At 46.8% G+C, this 20,209-nt stretch overlaps 1 protein-coding gene across 1 annotated transcript in view; it reads left to right on the top strand.

Moving 5' to 3' along the window:
* The window catches only part of LOXL4 (lysyl oxidase like 4), a 277,261-nt gene that overhangs the window by 11,449 nt on the left and 245,603 nt on the right, over nucleotides 1-20,209 (top strand). The window contains exon 2 of the mRNA XM_068257598.1: nucleotides 19,195-19,275. The gene's annotated coding sequence lies outside the window, so the exon portion shown is untranslated. The remainder of the gene's footprint in view (nucleotides 1-19,194; nucleotides 19,276-20,209) is intronic.

The raw sequence follows: 20,209 nt of genomic DNA, 5'->3' as shown, positions 1-20,209 counted from the left end.
AGTTTCATGGGCGTAACAATAGGGGATGCAGCCCCCTCATCTCGGGCTCTCCCCTCCAGCATTGAATAGTGTGTGTATATGCAGGCGGTGGGCAGCGGCAGATCCACATACCTTCCTTGCGTTCCACCGATGTTCCTCTCTCTAGCTTCTGACGCGACTTCCTGTATAAACAGGAAGTCGTGTCAGAAGCTAGAGAGAGGAACATCGGTGGAACGCAAGGAAGGTATGTATCTGCCACGGCCTGCATATACACACATTATTCAACGCTGGAGAGGAGAGCCCGAGGTGAGGTAGGGGTGGGACCGCCCCCCCCCCCTCCCTGCCGACGTGCTACTAAGCTCTCCCCTCATGCTGCGACCTCTCCAGCCCCCCAAAACGGCCCTGAGCGAGCTGGGGGGAGGGGGCGCCTTGCTCAGAATTTCTGCAGGGGGGCGCGGCAATTCCTAGTTACGCCCCTGACGAGTGTACAGAGGCAATGAAATATACTTGTACTGTATGCTTCACTGTATGGTTGCACTGCTCGTCTACCGTAATACAACTTTTTGACACTGTTGCAATCCTTTTGCAATGCAAGGTGCATAGAGTGGAAGGACACTTTAGTAGTTTTAAACTTTTTCAACAGTTGTAACAAAGCAAAGTGGGCACTAGGGATGATCAGTGATATGCAAATACTTTAGTGTATATGCAAATATAGGTACATTTTTTTGCAAATATATGTAACTTGAAAATGGACCTATCATCAAGTCCCGCCCAGGCTTGAATTGATTGGTCCATTTTGGAGATGCATATATGCTCGTGTTAATGTGAACCTAAACTGAGAAGGATATGGATTTTTCCTTTTACAATAATACTAGTTGCCTGACTCTCCTGCTGATCCTGTGTCTCTAATACATTTAGCCACAGCCCCTGAACAAGCATGCAGATCAGCTGCTCTGACTGAAGTCAGACTGGATTAGCTGCATGCTTGTTTCAGGTGTGTGATTCAGCCACTATTGCAGCCAAAGAGATCAGCAGGACTGCCAGGCAACTGGTATTGCTTAAAAGAAAACATCCATATCCCTCTCAGTTGAGGTTCTTTTTAAGGTGGCCACACACAATGCAATCTGACTACAATCAATCACCAATTTTACCACTTTCAGTAGTATAAGAGAATAACTGAAAAATATATTCAAGTCACAGTGAATCTGTTGGTGTTAAGCCCAATCTACATGTTACAATTCCACGTGCGATCAATTGAACTCGTTTTGAATACGACGTGTCCGATCGGGACTCATTCTATTGTGTGATCGATTTTGGTTACTTATCAATGCAAAATCAACCACACTATCGTTCAGGTCCCGATCGGACACGCTGGATTTAATCGATCCATTTGAGATCGATCGCACCTGGAATTGTAACGTGTAGATGGGGCTTTATATTACATGGATGTTGGTAAGATTGTATGAAAATTGTACTGTCAGATTGCATAGTGTGTGGCCACCTTAAGACCTCTCTTCCACGGACAGTTCTTAGGCAGTGAAATGCCTCTCAAACTCTCACAACTGCTCACTGCTGCCTGGTAACTGCTTGCTGCTGCCTGGTAACTGCTTGCTGCTGCCTGGTAACTGCTTGCTGCTGCCTGGTAACTGCTTGCTGCTGCCTGGTAACTACTTGCTGCTGCCTGGTAACTGCTTGCTGCTGCCTGGTAACTGCTTGCTGCTGCCTGGTAACTGCTTGCTGCTGCCTGGTAACTGCTTGCTGCTGCCTGGTAACTGCTTGCTGCTGCCTGGTAACTGCTTGCTGCTGCCTGGTAACTGCTTGCTGCTGCCTGGTAACTGCTTGCTGCTGCCTGGTAACTGCTTGCTGCTGCCTGGTAACTGCTTGCTGAGCACACAGCTCAACAGTTTGTGGAAAGGAGGCCAAACTCTCACAACTGCTCACTGCTGCCTAGTAACGGCTTACTGCTGCCTGCTACTTGCTCACTGCTGCCTGCTACTTGCTCGCTGCTGCCTGCTACTTGCTCGCTGCTGCCTGCTACTTGCTCGCTGCTGCCTGCTACTTGCTCGCTGCTGCCTGCTACTTGCTCGCTGCTGCCTGCTACTTGCTCGCTGCTGCCTGCTACTTGCTCGCTGCTGCCTGCTACTTGCTCGCTGCTGCCTGCTAACTGCTCGCTGAGGACACAGTTCAACTGTCCATGGAAAAGAGGCCTAATTGAAGACCAGCATGGAGGTGTGAAACGATTGCCTTAAGGGCCCTTACACACGCCTGACTTAATTAGGCCGAGGTAGCCGATAACAACCACCTCATCCGGGAATCAGGTGTGTGTATGGCAGTAGTTGACCGACCCCCAACCCGTGAGCAATCCGCCGGGAGGATATACTCACCCCCAGCAATGGCCGATCCCATTGTTTGTGCTGCTCCCCATCCCAGAGCTGTAGGGGGGCCCCAACTTCTACTTCACACCCTCCAGTAAAGGGGTCCATGCTACAAATCAGGTGTTATTGCTACACTTGTTATGGGTAAAGATTAGGATGTCCATGCTTGTTGTATGACCCTTGTGAGATGGGCCCCCAGGCTGTGAGGGTCACCAGGGGGAGGCAAGGGGAGGGGTGCGAGCATTGGGGGCCCTATCAAAGTTCTGCAGGGGGGCCCGTTTTTTTTTTTTTTTTGCAGTCAAGCCACTGGCTGCTTGCTACCTGTGATGTTGGTGCTTTGGCAGAGGAAATAAGTGATACTAGTAGAAGAAACAAACTCAAACCACATTAGTGAAGGATTGCTTAAAGAACACGCTCCACTTCCCAGTGTTATTGTTTTTAGACTCTTTCTACACTTACCGCGTTTCCTCGAAAATAAGACAGGGCTTATTTTCAGGGGATGCCTTATATTTCTATGAACACACAAGTCACTGTGCTGTGTGTCCTCCCACCTTCCCCACTGCACCGTCTCTTCCTCTGCTGGACCCACCTCTTGTGTGCCCCTGTGTCCCCCTTGTGCCTTTAGTGTCCCCCTCTGTACCTGTGTCCTCGTCTATCCCCTGAATTCCTGTATCCCTTGTAACCCTATGTCCTCCTGGTGACCCCTGTGTCCTCCGATGTCCCCCTGCATCCTCCTCTTACCCCTAGCTCCATGTTGTGCTGTCCCCCATGTCCTGCAACGTCCCCCTAATCCTCTTCATCCCCCAGTTCCATGCTGTCTTGTCCCTATGGGGAAGAAGTATGGCAACTTGTGTTTTTCACTGGAGCCGATGATCTCGTAGGCGGGACAGTGGCTCTGTTATTGAGGAGCAGCGAGTGCAGTGATTGGCCCAATGACGGAGCCTTGGTCCTGCCCGTGAGACCAACGGCTCCAGTAGAAAAACAAGTTGCCATATATTAACCCCCCTACTTATTCCCATTACTGCAGCCAGGGCTTATTTTCGGGGTAGGGCTTATATTTTGAGCATGCTCGAAATTCTTGCTAGGGTTTACTTTCAGGGGATGTTTTAATTTCAGGGGAAGAGGGTACCCAGGCCTCTTCTGCATCTCGATCCGTAACCTTCTTCATGTCCTTCACCCACTCCTGTCCTCTCTTCTATCTCTCTGGCCTCCTCAGGTTCCTGGCCTTGTACAATCCAGCAGGTCCACAAATTCCTTCCAGAAGCCGATGCAGAGATCAGAATCCGCCAATCAGGAGAGGGGAAGTGTTTGGTTCTGGCCGGCGGTGTTCGGTGGTTGATAGTTGCAGTAAACCTGCCGATTGCCATTTCCCGAAACCCTTTCATTCTGATTCTGTGTTTAGTTCTATTCTTCTAAATGTGACTATTGCGGTCCTGAACCATAAAACAAACACATTATACATAATAATCTAGCCGTACATTTCATCCCACATTCATATTTTGTCTTTATAGCTTCTGGATTGGGTTTAATTGCTATTCCCTCAGCTGCAGAGGTTAATGAAAGTGGCATCCAATAATTAACACACATCTCAGCGCCTCTCCTCTGCTGAGCATATGCTTATTAAGCAGCGTAATCTTTCAGGCATACTAAAATTCTGCAACCGACAAAAAGAAGCCGACTGTTTTTAATGGAAAACCCTGCAGATTAACTCCAGCGTGAGTCCCATATTGCGCATTCTGTTATAGAGTCATTCTACTTTTAATGTTCTTCGTTACCTTGAGCATTAAAGAGAACCTGTCTGTTGTGATGTGGTAACAGCATTGTCAGTCCCCGAACACCACCGAAGTAAATATTTACCTACCGCCATCCTGCACAGGATCAATAGCGGCTTTCTAATTGGGCTCAGTCGGAAACGGTCAAGCCCGACTCGTGCCAGGGCAGTAGAGTGGGCCAGATCGGTTACGGCTATTTCCTCCTGAGCCCGGACAAAATCCACACTGAAGGCTGAAGATATCACAGCACAACATAAAGGCAGGCCGGTTCTAGACTATTTGCTGCCCGAGGCAAACTTGTGAGGATGCGCCCTACCCGATTTGGAATGATCACACAGCACCCCCTGTGCCTCCTTGGCCTTGCATATCATTTTGACTAGGGATTCTCACCGCATTCCGCGCAATTCTGTTTTCCGCGATTCCGGACGGAATTTGGCGATTCCGTTCCGTCGCATCGGAATGGAATTGCTATAGCGTTCCATCGGAATTCTGGAATTGCTATGCGTAATTCCGTCGGAATGCGGATTTTTTTAAGCCAATCACAAGGAAGACCCTAGAAGAAGCTTAAAGGAATACTTAAGTCACTAAAAAAAAATGACTTTCACTCACCTGGGGCTCCCCTCAGCCCCCTGCAGCTGAACGGTGCCCTCGCCGTGTCCCTCCGATGCGCCTGGTCTCGCCGGCGGCCACTTCCGGTTTGGCCGTCACCGGCCGACAGGCTGTGAACGCGGCTGATTATCCGCGTCCTCGGACGCAATAGCATTATAGAGGGCGCTATTGCGTCCGGGGACGCGGATAATCAGCCGCGTTCACAGCCTGTCGGCCGGTGACGGCCAAACCGGAAGTGGCCGCCGGCGAGACCAGGCGCATCGGAGGGACACGGCGAGGGCACCGTTCAGCTGCAGGGGGCTGAGGGGAGCCCCAGGTGAGTAAAAGTCATTATTTTTTTTAGTGACTTAAGTATTCCATTAAAGTGAAAACGACAAGATTTCTGAATGAAAATCGGAATTTCAGCACCAATTAGAGGCTTAACAAAAAACAACCAACAGGATTCCTGCATGAAAATCAGAATAGTTTCAGCACCAATTGTAATTGTAATGACCGCCGTGGAACCACCTCCAGGTCCCATGGCTTATGCGACAACTCCTACTGCAAAAAAGGAAAAAAAAAAATGACCGGTGGAACAGCCACTAGGTCCCATGGCCTACGATTGATCAAAAACGAGGTTTCAATTGAGATTACTGAAATTTTACCGTTGGAACGCCGCAAAATTCTTACGGAATGTAACGGTTACGGAATTTAGTGCTGATGGAATTCCGCGGAATCGTAAATTGCACTTTCCGATCATCCCTAATTTTGACACTTATTGGATGTATCAGATCCACGTTATTCAAAACCTGTCTGTAGCCTTTTCCTCCTTTATATTCTAGGCTAACCTATAGGGGCTGTTTCTGGCCACAAAAGTAATGGAGAAGTTGTTTCAAGGTGCCTAACACCTGGATGAAGGGGTTGCCGGAGGGGGATCCAAGGCAAAAGTCCCACCAAAAATTAAAGATTTGGCACAGAGTCTTATTTAAGGCTAGTTTCACACCAGGACGTTGCGTTTTAGGGGACGTTATGGTCGCATAACGTGCCCCTAACGCAACGCCTGGTGCTCCCTGCTTTGGACGTCAGAGTGAGCCGCGTTGTGCAGCTCACTCTGGCGTCCGTGATGCCGTGATGCGTACTCTTGGACGCATGCGGCATCACGTTGTCCCGCCCGGCCAATCGCCGCACAGAGCGGCCGCTCCAGGAAGTAAACACTGCACGTCACACCGTGCAGTGAATATTAATTAGCCATGTGCTTGGCCACTCTCCACTCCTCCCCAACACTACTGAGCATGTGCGCACAGTCTAACGCGGCTTAGCCGCTTACAAAGTACTGCATGCAGTACGTTATGTAATGGCGCAGCATTACTGTGTAACACAACGTGGGCACTGTGAACGGCCCATTGATTTTTCATTAATGAGCGGTGGGGCTGCGTTACAGGCTGCTCTAACGTGCGCCTGTAACGTCCCACTGTGAAACCAGCCTGAATCTCTAAAGAGCAGAAATCACAGCACATTCAATTTGCGGAAGTGAGTGCTTTAACCACTATACGACCGCCTTGCACTGATGGGCGGTCACAGTGTGGCTCCCCCAGGGCTGCCTAATTGGCGTTAGGAGCAGTGGGCGGAGATTAGCGGGGGATGCGTGCACATCCCCGCTGAGTGACGGAGCGCCGCTCTGTAAAAAGCCTGACAGCTGTGATCGGAGCTGGCAGGCTGTTAGGGGAAAAAAATAACTTTTTTTTCCCTTGGTACAGCGATTCAATCTAGCGCAGCGCTGTACAGGGGTCAGCTTTGTCACCTAGCTGTCCCCTGGAGAGGCACGCAATCTGATCCCTCTCTTAGGCTGATGGCTATGAGAGGCGTTCATAATGGTGGATCAGGGGGAGTGGGGGGGGGGGGGGGGGCGGCTGTGTAAGGATTAAAATTAAAAAAAAAAAATTTGCAGTTTTTATAAAAAATAAATAAAATCACAGTAGCAATCAGATCCCACCAGAAAAGGAAGTAAAATTTGTTTGGCTGCTAAGTTGTATGGCGGGGTGCTGAATTGTAAAAAAAAAAAATCGCCTGGTCACTAGGGGGGTGTAAGCCTGTGGTCCTTAAGAGGTTAAAACCTCTGGCGTGCTTACACGGCGATAAGGTAGTGTAAGGGTTCGGCACGGTTCACAACCGCAAACAGCAAAGAGCTTTAGTGATCACGTCAGGTGAGCAAATCATTGTTTTTGCTAGTTGACACCTCCAGGGCATAAATGTTGATCCTCTCGGTGGCAATCTTTGTGTAGTGGTCACTGTGCTTATGCGCACATTCGCTGGTGTGCAGGCGATCGCGGGTTTCCAGCCTCTATGGTCGGGCTGGGGTAGTTCAATGACAGATAAGTGACAAAAAAACACTGAATCTGTACTGAGGCCTTATACAGGGGGCAGTAGTGGATACTAGATGGCATGGCAGTAGTGATTCTTGACACTCAGGTAATTTTTATTTTAAACTGAATGTTACTTCACGCAGGTCAGGTGACAGATAAGTTAATACTATGTGCAACAATCAACTCAAAATATAGGCCCTGCCAGTGAGGCATTCTGCATGGCAGCAGTGGATAATAGATGCCAGTAGTGGTGGTAAAGGATTATTGTGTTATGGTCAGTGAACTACCAGGACCAGCAGATCGAATCTGTCTCCAACAGCTATCAGACCTGTTTCCAACAGTTATCGTGTGCACTGGACACACAGGACTGCAATATAACAATAGTAAGAAAAAGAAAACAGCCCTTACAAGGGCAATTGGGTAAACTACTATAGCACTAAGCACTGACTGCACCTGTCTGCAACAGCTAAAGTGCACTTTGTGGACACACTGAACGGCAATATCACAAGAACAAAACACAGCCCTTAGAAGGGCTTTTGGGGTTATGTAGATGGTGAATTGGTACTGTGGCAGCAAGAAACTGCACTGGGAACACAGAACACAGGCGTAACTACCTCTTTCCCTATCTGCAGCACAGCTCTGTCCCTAGTATCCTTCACAGCACACAGGTAGAGTGGCTGCTTTACTGGCGTTTTTATAGGGGGTGTCCAGGAGGGAGGGATAGCTGATTGGCTGCCATGTGTCTGCTGACTCTGGGGTGCGGGGTAAAATTTTGGCTGATGATGATGATGATGTATATGGGCATGTGGAACACAAGGTGGTGTGTTCAACCCGCCCATATACATCCGTTGTTCAGCGGGAACTGTCCACCGGTAAACAATTTGCGCCATCTTTACCCTTCAGTTGTCCTGCTCTAGTAGTAAGACCTGAAGGAAGGCTGGGATAGGTAGTAGGAGAAGGTGGTTCAGTTCCAGGACTGGACCAGAGTTTCCTGTTTTCCTAACTTGTTTCTTCCCATTGGCCCAACTCCTGGTTTTCACTGAGAACATTCCGTCAGTAAAAGACATTCTTTAAGGGCTGGTCTAGACTCCTTAATTTAATCTGCATTTCTGAGCCCCTTTGAACACATCCTCTGAATGAGCTCTCAGAGAGCCGGCTACACCTGAACATGAAATGTTTGGAGCTGCATTTTGTTCGCATTTGTGGTTTTTCATACACAGCCTGTTCTGTTTTGCTATGTTTTCGGTCAGTTGCTGACGGCTTTGAACTCTGTGGCTGTGTTTTTTTATTGTTGGGCGTGTACACGAGCCCTAAAGAGCCCACGAGGGTGTGTCCAGAGACTGGAGGTAAGACCGCATTCATATATTTGTAGTATCAATAAACTAAACGCTGCGTCATGTTGACATTGGATCTCTGGAGCTGAGATTTTCCCAAACATCTGGCTTAAGGGCTCTTGCACAGTGGGACGTTGCGTTGCAGGGGCCGTTAAGGTCACATAACGTTCCCCCTAACACAACGCATGGTGGTGCTAAAGGTGGACGCTACATAGAGCCGCGTTATGCGGCTCTTGGTGCGCCGTTTTCGTTCGATAGAACCGGCAGTGATTCATATGAATCATTGCTAGCAGGCAGAGAACGAGAATGATTCATATGAATCATTGCTAGCAGGCAGAGAACCGAGAATGATTCATGATTCAATACTAGCAGGCAGAGAATGATTCATATGATTCATTGCTAGCAGGCAGAGAATGATTCATATGATTCATTGCTATCAGGCAGAGAATGATTCATTAGAATCGTTGCTAGCAGGCAGGGAATGATTCATATGAATCGTTGCTAGCAGGCAGAGAATGATTCATATGAATCGTTGCGAGCAGGCAGGGAATGATTCATATGAATCGTTGCTAGCAGGCAGAGAATGATTCATATGAATCGTTGCTAGCAGGCAGAGAATGATTCATATGATTCATTGCTAGCAGGAAGAGAACCGGCATTGCAGTGCAGTGAATATTAATTAGCCATGTGGCTAGGCAAAATGGTGGACTCTCCCCTCCTCCTCTCCTGCAGACAAAAAACAATAAAACATTACTGAGCATGTGCAAACACGGCTAAAACCTCGTATAACGCACAGAATGCTGCACTTTCTCAGAACGTGCAGCGTTACAATGTGATGCAACGTGGGCACTGTGAACAGCTCATTGATTTTTCATTGCTGTGAGTTAGGGCCCTTTTCCACCAGCGCGTTTGCGCTGGCTGAATCGCAAAGTCGCAAACCGCTAGCGATTTTACAATCGCTACGGTTTGCTTTTTAACATAGGAATCGCGGTAGGTCATTTCCACTACCGCGATTCGTTTTTTACCCAAACGCGAACGCGCGGCGGAGCGATATTTGCCACGATTTTGCTATGCAGTGCATAGCATAGCAAAATCGCGGCCGCAAAACGTCGGGGAATCGCCGGTTTTGCGATTCAGCAATCGCTAGCGTTCAGCGTGAACGCTAGCGACTGCAGGTGGAAAAGGGCCCATAGGCTGCCTTACTGGCTGCTGTAACCTGCGCCTGTAACGTCCCACTGTGAAACCAGCCTTAAAGGGGAACTGAAGAGAGAGGTATATGGAGGCTGCCATGTTTATTTCCTTTTAAGCAATACCAGTTGCCTGGCAGCCCTGCTGATCCTCTTCCTCTAATACTATTAGCCACAGCCCCTGAACAAGCATGCAGCATATGGGGTGTTTCTGACATTATTGTCAGATCTGACAAGACTAGCTGCATGCTTGTTCCTGGTGTTATTCAGATACTACTGCAGAGAAATAGACCAGCAGGGCTGCCAGGCAACTGGTATTGATTAAAAGGAAATAAATATGGCAGCCTCCGTATACCTCTTACTTCAGTTCCTCTTTAAAGTGGACCTGAACTCTTTGCACAGGACAGAAAGAAAAAAGAGAGAAATTCACCCTGTATGTATTTAGAGAGTTTACCTTGTCTAATTCCCCTTCATTCGTGCCTAATCACAAGTTGTAATTTGATCCCTCAGCTGTGTCAGCTGGCTGCCATGGCAGAACAGCTAATTGGCAAATATAGGATGTTGGCTCTATGTCTGCTTCTATGAAAGAAGGAAGTAGACACTGCAGATTTATTGCAGGATTTCTATCAGCTGTAACAAAGAAATGTTTTCCTTTTAAAGGTCATTATGTTGTTTCTTATCCTTTAGGGCTTGTTCACACCTAAGGCATTTTTTTTTTCCTTTTAAGCGCCAGCTATTTTCAAATTCGCCCTAAAAGTGCTTGTGTAATGGTTCCCTATGAGAGAGTTCACATCTGAGCGGTAAGATTCCGATCCGCTCACCAAAGCGCTGCCTGGACCATATTTGGGGCGATTTGCTTCAGTGGAAGGTGTAGGGAAATCGCAAAGTGCTTGAAAAAGCACTTTGTATAGTGATTTCCTGAGCGCTTTCAAGAATAAATACATTGTATTTATTCTTTTCCAGGTCAGAGAGTTCACTTCCTGACTGACTTCAGGAAGTGAAAAAAACAAATTGCTCTGCAAAAGCGCTTAAAAAAGCGCGTTTCTAAGCACAGGGAAAAGCGCAGAAAATAACTCTCAAATTGCTCAGCGCTTGCTATAGCACTGGCGATTTATGATGTGAAGAAAGCCTTACAGCAGAGAGGAAATTCTGAGTTCAGGTCCACTTTAAAGGGAACCTAAACTGAGAAGGATATGGATTTTTCCTTGTAAAATAATACCTGTTGCCTGACTCTCCTGCTGATCCTGTGTCTCTAATACTTTTAGCCACAGCCCCTCAACAAGCATGGAGATCAGGTGCTCTGACTGAAGGCAGACTGGATTAGCTGCATGCTTGTTTCAGGTGTGTGATTCACACTACTGCAGCCAAAGAGATCAGCAGGACTGCCGGGCAACTAGTATTGTTTAAAAGGAAGCATCCATATCCCTCTCAGTTTAGGTTCCCTTTAAGGGGTCTTCCAAAAACCCTGACTCCTCTTCAAACATGTATCCCTAACCCTAACCTTTCTTTGCTTCCTATACTAACGCTAACCAAAGGCCCTCCCCCTTGGTTCTACCTTCACCTCCTCCCCATCCACTTCTAGGGATGAGAAAATGAAATACTAGCCAGATTCACAGTAAATCTGGTCGTTCTGGCTGTACTCACAACTCGATGAGTCCTGTGATATCCACTTGACGACAGCCGTTAGCGACGCCTCTTCTGGCCGGCAGGTATGCACGACCAGGGCCGGCCCGCTCATGAGGCGGGTGAAACTTTTGCCTCAGACGGCAAATTTCCAGGGGCGGCATCCGCCCGTCCGTGCGGGGAGCCGGCCGCCGAGCTGGAGGGGTAGCTGGCAGGACGGGGGTATTGGGCCTAGCGGCGGGGAGGGGGGGTCGGACCCCCCCCTCCCTCGCCTGGGTCCCCCGTCCTCCGCTCCCCTCAAGCCTTACATAGAAGAAGCAGCCGCTATTTGTAAGACGCACGGGCGGGGAGGACTCACCTCTTCCTCGATCCAGCGTGCGCTCCACTGACGTCACTTCCTGCAACGCTGCAGGAAGTGATGTCAGTGGAGCGCACGCTGGGAAGAGGTGAGTCTTCCCCGCCCGTGCGTCTTACAAATAGCGGCTGCTTCTTCTATGTAAGGCTGGAGGGGAGCGCAGTTCGGGGGACCCAGGCGAGGGAGGGGGGGTACGACCCCCTCCCCGCCGCTAGGCCCAATACCCCCGTCCTGCCAGCTACCCCTCCAGCTCGGCGGCCCCCCAGGGGGGGGGGGTGGCGGTGGGAACTTTTTTTTTTGCCTCAGGCGGCAAAAAGTCTAGGGCCGACCCGGTGCACGACGTTACACATCGGGAGCGAACGAGACTTCAAGCAATCACGGTACTTTACGCGGGAGTCGTCTGGAATCTTAGCGATCTGATCTGTCGTGACGGTCGTTATTGATGGGTTTTCTCATTCTGTTTCCTGCTGTCCTTCTGGCTATAGGTAGAGAGAGAGCTACAGGGAAAGTTGTGAGTGTATAAGGACAGTAATATTGATTAGTTTGTTGGCTATACTCACTTACTAGATAGGCAATGGTAGTCTGTCACTGCTATTGCTCATATATCCATAGATCACTGTGTGGTCTTCACTGCTGTTGCTTGCAGTATATATCACTGTGTGGACCTGTTTTAGTACAATGGCAAACATTCCACAAAGCTGCACCTGACAGGACTAAAGATGTTGTCACCATGTGATAAATCTCAGAGTGTAAATCAGGGAGAGGAAAGCTTTTACAATGAGAAAACACTGACTAAATCATTTATAAATACTGTAAAATAAGCAGTTTTGTTCATTGTTGTTTTCACTACATTTACTCTTTAAAAAAAAAGGAAAGGGGGGGGTCTTGATCTAAGACTTTCGTTTTTTGTTTTTATACATTTTAATTAGATTTTATATATTTATCATATCTAACATCTAATCTATTAAAGATTTGCACCAGGTTGCACTGTCCATACAATTATAGATTTGCAGCAGATTCGACCATCAGATTTCTGGCAGATGCCTGTCAAATCGAATCTGACAGGAATCTATCTGATGTGTGCCACACACTAGGAACAGATTTCCAATAGATTTCAGAATGAAATCTATTGGAAATCGATCTAAATGCATTATTGCACCATTAGATTTATTTTTGCTTCAGCGCTCGTTCCACAGACCGCGGTGGACTCACGTCTTCGGGTCGGTCACATCTCGGCCGGTCGTGTCTGAGCAATGCTGCGAAGTTTATAAAGTTCAGGTGTGTTTTTGCACTTCATACTTGCAGGAGGTCATTGTTCAGCTACAGAGCAGCAGCCTGTATGCTTCCTCTGTGGACATAACTGACTCCACAGGGGCCGCTCACACAGAAGCCAACAGGCCTCCAAGATAAATAAATATGTCCTTGTCTGATTTAATGCTGGTTTGAGGGAAGAACAGTGTGAACTCTGCCCCGCCGTCCACATGCTTGTATTCCACCGCCGTGAGTTTTTTAAAGTGTATCTAAACTTTTGTGGAGAAAAACAGTTCTTTCCAGAACAATAAAACTGAATACACGGAATACTCAAACATCACTGTAGCAATAGGAATGAGCTCTCGGAATCCGAACAGCTCTGATTTTTTGGAATCGGAATTCAGCCATTCCAAATAAAATCACAAAAATTGGAAATTACACTTTTTCGAATACCTCCTTCCATTCTGCTGATGTGAAAATTTGCTTCTGAAACAAGCATTTTCAGCAAACACGGCATTAACACAATGGCTGGAAAAGTGAAAATTGTCTTCTAAAGCAAGACTTTTTGGCCCATAGTGATGTCAACATAATGGCCGCCAGGGATTCCCTGGTCCCTGGAGGCCACCCTAAAGTGGTAGAACAAGAGGTTTTTCACATGAATTGGGGGTCTAGGGAACCAGGGCATCCCCTACCCTTGTCCCCTGTAACACCCGATGCTTGTTCTACCACTTTAGTGTGGCCTCTGGAGACCAGGGATTCCCCAGAGGTCATCTTGTTGGTGTCACTGTTTGCTGAAAATTCTTGTTTCAGAAGCCACTTTTCACATGGGCAGAACTATTGACTGCATTGACTTCCATAAACACACAAATCAGAACATGAAATTTGGTGTTTGGCTGAATTTCAACTAAATTGGAATTGGGTTGTTCCGATCAATCTATACAGCCAGTTTACCCGTCTGATGTGGCCCCCCGGTCTGCCCAATTGTGGAGGGTCATTTCCTCGGCTGGAGAAAGTAAGCAAATCATTACCTTTGTCTACGCAGGAATCGCACACGGGCTTGCAAAACAGAAATTTCACATCCTAAAATCTACCTTGGCCCCGGGGGCCAATACAGCGCCGGTGAAACCCAAAAAGCGCTAAGATGATGAAAGTGAGTGGAGGGGAACCAACAGAAGTGATTGCGATTTGACCAAATCATAATTGCGAGCCCCGGAGGATTTCTGGGGTGATCAGGCTTCAATGCAAAAAGTAGTGCTGCAAAATCGCATTTGAATCACTTTTTAAAAGTGATCTTGCAGCCAATTTGGGAGCAATTTTTGTATCTAAATAAAGTTTTTAAACTACTTGTTGGGTCTCCCAACATCCGGCTTCGTGGCTGCACGTAGCCCCGCCTCGAGCACAAGAGGTCATCTGCACTTCTCTATATGGAGACAGAAGATCCTATGACCTCATGCTAATGGGCGGGCTACGCAGCGGAAACAGAATTTGGGAGACTTGCCAAGAAGTTGAAACTTTATTTACATCTGACACAAAAAGAAAAGCAAAACCGGGACTGCTGTACAATAAATTCTACAGCGTTTGCTGGGAGCTGCTGTACATGAATCTTACACATGGAAGAGGGGGCTGCACATGGAATAGGAGGGGTTACTGTACGTGTATGTGACACATGGAAGAGGGGGCTGCACATGGAATAGGAGGGGTTACTGTACATGTATGTGACACATGGAAGAGGGGGCTGCACATGGAATGGGAGGGGTTACTGTATGTGTATGTGACACATGGAAGAGGGGGCTGTACATGGAATGGGAGGGGTTACTGTACATGTATGTTACACATGGAAGAGGGGGCTGCACATGGAATAGGAGGGGTTACTGTACGTGTATGTGACACATGGAAGAGGGGGCTGCACACATGTGACACATGGAGGGGTTACTGTACATGAATGTTACTCATGGAAGAGGGGGCTGTACATTGAATAGGAGGGGTTACTGTACATGGATGATACACATGGAAGAGGAGGCTGCACATGGAATGGGAGGGGTTACTGTACATGGATGATACACATGGAAGAGGGGGCTGCACACATGTGACACATGGAGGGGTTACTGTACATGAATGTTACTCATGGAAGAGGGGGCTGTACATTGAATAGGAGGGGTTACTGTACATGGGTGATACACATGGAAGAGGAGGCTGCACATGGAATGGGAGGGGTTACTGTACATGAATGTTACTCATGGAAGAGTGGGCTGCACATGGAATAGGAGGGGCTGCTGTACATGGATGTTACACATGGTAGAGTGGGCTGCACATGGAATGGGAGGGGGCTGCTGTACATGGATGTTACACATGGTAGAGTGGGCTGCACATGGAATGGGAGGGGGCTGCTATACATGGATGTTACACATGGAAGAGGGGGCTGCACATGGAATGGGAGGGGGCTGCTGTACATGGATGTTACACACGGAAGAGGGGGCTGCACATGGAATAGGAGGGGCTGCTGTACATGGATGTTACACACGGAAGAGGGGGCTGCACATGGAATAGGAGGGGCTGCTGTACATGGATGTTACACATGGAAGAGGGGGCAGCACATGGAATGGGAGGGGCTGCTGTACATGGATGTTACACATGGAAGAGGGGGCTACACATGGAATAGGAGGGGCTGCTGTACATGGATGTTACACATGGAAGAGGGGGCAGCACATGGAATGGGAGGGACTGCTGTACATGGATGTTACACATGGAAGAGGGGGCTGTACATGGAATAGGAGGGCGCTGCTGTACATGGATGATACACATGGAAGAGGGGGCTGTACATGGAATAGGAGGGGCTGCTGTAGATGGATGATACACATGGAAGAGGGGGCTGTACATGGAATAGGAGGGCGCTGCTGTACATGGGAGGGGAGCCACAAAATACTTGACCTGGTGCACAAAAAGTATAAATCAGGCCTTGGAAGGCTCCTGTGTGCTGCTGCAGGTGAAGAAGTGGCACAAAACACATCTTCTAAAATGCATTATATAATTACTGTATATTTGTCTTTTTTGGGAGGAAAGTCCCTTTACCTTCTTACGGTATATATTTTATGCTACTATACATTTTTGGTGTCATAAAACAGTGAATGTTTTGGCCTTCTCCTAGCTAGCTGCATACCCTAGCTTAGGGGTTAATAATGCCTTTCACTGCCTCCTCTATCATTTAGCAACTAGACTTTCTGAGACAAGGGCCGGCACTACCATGAAGCAGACTAAATCATGTGGTTCAGGGCAGCAGTCTGTAGGGGGCAGCATCAGCTCAACACTCAGCATGTGTGTAAGGAGGGGGGGGAGGAGTTGCATGCATCCTCACAAGTTCGCTTCAGGCAGTAAACAGTCTAGAATCTACCCTGTCTGAGATCATCCAGTCCTGACTGGGGACAAGCCTGAGGGCGGGGTCACTAGTCTGTACTGGAAGAAAAACTGATCCTGTAAGAACTGATTCATTTTCGTGTCACTTTGGATTGGAGTCCCAGCAGAAACATTGAGGCTGAATAACCTGCCATAGGCTCACATGTCATATCAATGTCGGTAAGGGGAGGAGTTAATTCCTTTACACTGCCGCTGCAATCTGTGTGTTACCAGTTAGCTGCACACTACCAGATAATGAAACTACCCTCGTAGTATAGAGTAGTGATAGTCCATGAATTGCAAGTAACACATGATAATTTACTACCGTCATTCTCCAACCTTTGAAATTATTAAGCGCTCTCTCAAAACTCACTCACGCTTTAACTTAAGCCATTCCCCTTCAACCTCTAGCCAAGTTCCTCACTAAATAAATCTTAAGGCCTTGTTCACATTATAAATCGCCAGCACTATCGCTAGCACTGAACGATTTAACGATTTTGTTAGCGCTTTTCTAAGTGCTTTCAGAGCGATTTGCGCTTAGAAAATAAATGTTTCTAAGCACTCTTGTGTAGCGTTTTTTTATCTACTCATCCTGACGTCAGTCAGGAAGTGAACTCTTTGCCCTGGAAATGAATAAATACAATGTACTTATTCATTCAAAGCGCTCAGGAATTCGCTTTTCAACACGCTTTTTCAAGCGCTTAGTGATTTCCCTATCCTTTCTATTGAAGCGCAAACGCTCAGGAAATGGTGCAGGAGCCACATTTGCGATTGGATAGAAAGCTCATCTCTCATGTGAGAACGCTCACATAGAGCAACATTGCAGAAGCGCTTCAAAGGTTGGTTTTTTTTTTTTTTTTTTTTTTTTTAAATCGCCGGCACTTTAAAAAAAGTGAAAACGCTTTTAGGGCCCATTCACACTTGCGTTTTAAAAACGCCGGCGATTTTTGCTAGCGTTTTCCAAGAGTGATTTTTCAGCAGAAAAATCACTGAACACTGCGGCGATTTTTCCGCGATTGCGTTTAGGTCTTCTATAGCACTGAAACGCGATCGCCGGAAAATCGCCTGAAAATGGTGCAGGCGACGCGTTTGTGTTTCGCGGTTTTGGGCGATTTGCAGCAATTAGCGCAAATCGCCCAAGTAAGAACGGGCCAATAGGGTTTTATTACACTGGTGCTTTTAAAAAGTGTTAGCATTTGAGCCTTTTGCCGAAATCGCGGCAAAACACTCTAGTGTGAATGGGCCCTTAGTGTGAACAAGCTCTTAAAACACACAACCTTAAAAAAAAATACACAGTGGGCAAAAATTGAAAACTCGGACCTTGATGTATGGTGTCCACCTACGCCACTTACCGTATACAGTTCCCAAAATAAAACATATATATGTATACCTATATGTGTGTGTGTGTGTGTGTGTGTGTATATAGATTATACATTTAAAAAAAATATTTGCATTTGGGACTTGCATATTAAAAAAAAGTTATGTCACAAGGGTATATTATTGTTGTTTTTGCAAGTAAGGGCCAGTAATTAGTATCGGACAAAAACTTAAAAAAATACCTTATTTCCAAATAAAATATTGGCGCCATACATTGTGATAGGGTCCTTTATTTAAACCTTGCAATAACCGGGCATGGGCGACGCTACACTGGAGCATGCTATGACACTGCCCCAACTCCCCTCTGGGAATCACTGTGCCCCACTGAGTGCCCCTTCCTTCCCCGATCAGTAATATACAGGTAACTGTTTTCAGGCTCCTGCAGCATCCAGTGAACAGGATAGGGCCTGTAAAAAAAACTCTCCAGGTTTCCCTCCCTCCTGCCTCTTCCCCTCCCCTTGCTTGTAGAGTCGTGAGTCACAGGTTGGGGCTGGAATGATTTGTCTGTGATCTGCCCACACAGGAGCAGCTTGCTAGCAAGTAATGATTAAAGCACACCTGCAAACTAGCCAAGTACATCTGTAGGTAGCTTTTCTTCAATAATAGCACCATCATTTGGTTCCTATTATTATGAAAAGGGGGGGAGGTTGCACATCCCTAAAAACATGCTGCAATTGACTGGTTAATCACTCAGGCATGCACCACCTCTATTAGGCTGAAAATGCATGCCAAACAAATGCTACATTATACTATGGAGGAACTTTGGCTTCCACTATAGTTTGCATGCAAAGTATAATATACTGGACACTTGCACCACGGTGAGGCAGACCTCCGGGCAAGTGGCCTAACCTAAATTAACAACATATGTATAACCTTGGGAGCAGCTAAGCAAAAATGTGTAACTTACATTTTAATGGACAGCGAGGAGAGGGCCAGCGCATATCACAAAGGCTGCATCTGAAATGACCAACAGCTCACATGTGCAGCAGCAGCACCTATAATAATAAGCTGTCTGCACACTTCGCATTCAATTCAGATGCAAATCATATGCATAACTACTATTACTTGCCATGCAAACATGTTTGGGTAGCTGGAGTCGGAGGTTTCATAAGCTGAGGAGTCGGAGTCGGAAGATTTTTGTACCGACTCCACAGCCCTGATTTTATCCACAGTGTTGCGATTTTATTTTAAATTTATAATGTCAGAAAACTCAGAAATATTGTTTTTCCCCTGTTGTATTATTCCCATTAAAATTGGGATTTAGAAAAAAATAATAAATAATTCTTAGCAAAACGTACCACCCGAAGAAAGCCCAACGGGTGGCGAAAAAAACAAGATATACGGTAGATCACATTATTGTGATAAGTAGTGATAAAGTGATTGGTGAATGAAAGGAAGTGAGTGCTGAAATGTGAAAATTGCTCTGGTCCGTAAGGGGATAACCCCTCAGTGGTGAACTGGTTAATTGTAGAAAGGCATATGTGAAAACAATATATGATTATGTACACCTACATATTGGTTGTATTTTGTGTGATATAACTTTCCCTGTGCTCTATACATTACTTACGGTATTTTCCTGCTTTTATTGTGCATTTTTCAGGTATGCCGTGTCGAGTGCTGTTTGGTCGCCCCCATCTCGCGGTACTGATGTGGAATACTGAACAAAGTGCAGGAGATACAGGTGAGTCTAGTGAGGTTGTCTGGAAATAATGGAATTTGTATAATCCAATAAACAATGTACTATTTGCCAGACTCCTCAGTTATGTTCAACAGATAAAAAGTTGAATGCTGGGAGTTCTTTTTATCTATAATATATTCCTCCTCTTCCATTTATTTCCCTGCCTAGCTGCTTATCAGAAACACCCTCTGTTCACTTGTGTTTACAAGCAAGGCTGAGGTGACTCAGTGATTTAATGTGTAAATTAAAAAAAAGACAGTGCAGTTCCTAGTATACACCTCAGTGGGAGTGTCTGAAGACTCTGGGAGGAGGGCAGCTAATTAATCTAATCTAGGTATTTATACCTCCCAAAACCCGGGGCAAAATTCAAAGACTTTCCAGGCCGTGGATTGTGCTGCCCGGGGGAGGCAGAGCTTTGTGCTGTAGCTCTGCCTCCAGTCTAGTCAATCTCCCCCTCTCCCCGCCCCTCTCAGTGAAAGAAGACAGAGGGATGGGCAGAGGCGGAGATTGACGGCTATTGTGCAAAGCTCTGTCTCTACCAGGAAGGAGGCCCGAATTTTGCCCCGGGGGTTTCGGGGTGATTAAGACCTCGTTCTGCCGCGGGAATGCGGCAAATCAGTTTGGATTATAATGCTGAAGCGGCCTGCACCATAAAAACAGGTGTATTAAAACACTTCAGACTCTTTAAAGAGGCCCTGTAATGACATACAGGAGAATGCAGTCAATTATTCAGGATACACAGGTTTAATGTAACTGTCGTCATACCTCCCAACTTTTTGAGATAAGAAAGATGGACACTTCGGCCATGCCTCCACCACACCCCTAGTCACGCATACCATAAAGATTTAATTAAAATAAAATGTTTTATAATGTCCTTTCTATCCTGGTTCATTTTCCTTCATATTAACATTTGGAAATAAGAAATATATCAATTTAA

This window comes from Hyperolius riggenbachi, chromosome 10 (assembly GCF_040937935.1).
Source record: "Hyperolius riggenbachi isolate aHypRig1 chromosome 10, aHypRig1.pri, whole genome shotgun sequence".
Classification (NCBI taxonomy): Eukaryota; Metazoa; Chordata; class Amphibia; order Anura; family Hyperoliidae; genus Hyperolius; species Hyperolius riggenbachi.
Note: the sequence above shows the minus strand (reverse complement) of the source record. Positions and strands in the feature narration are given on the sequence as shown.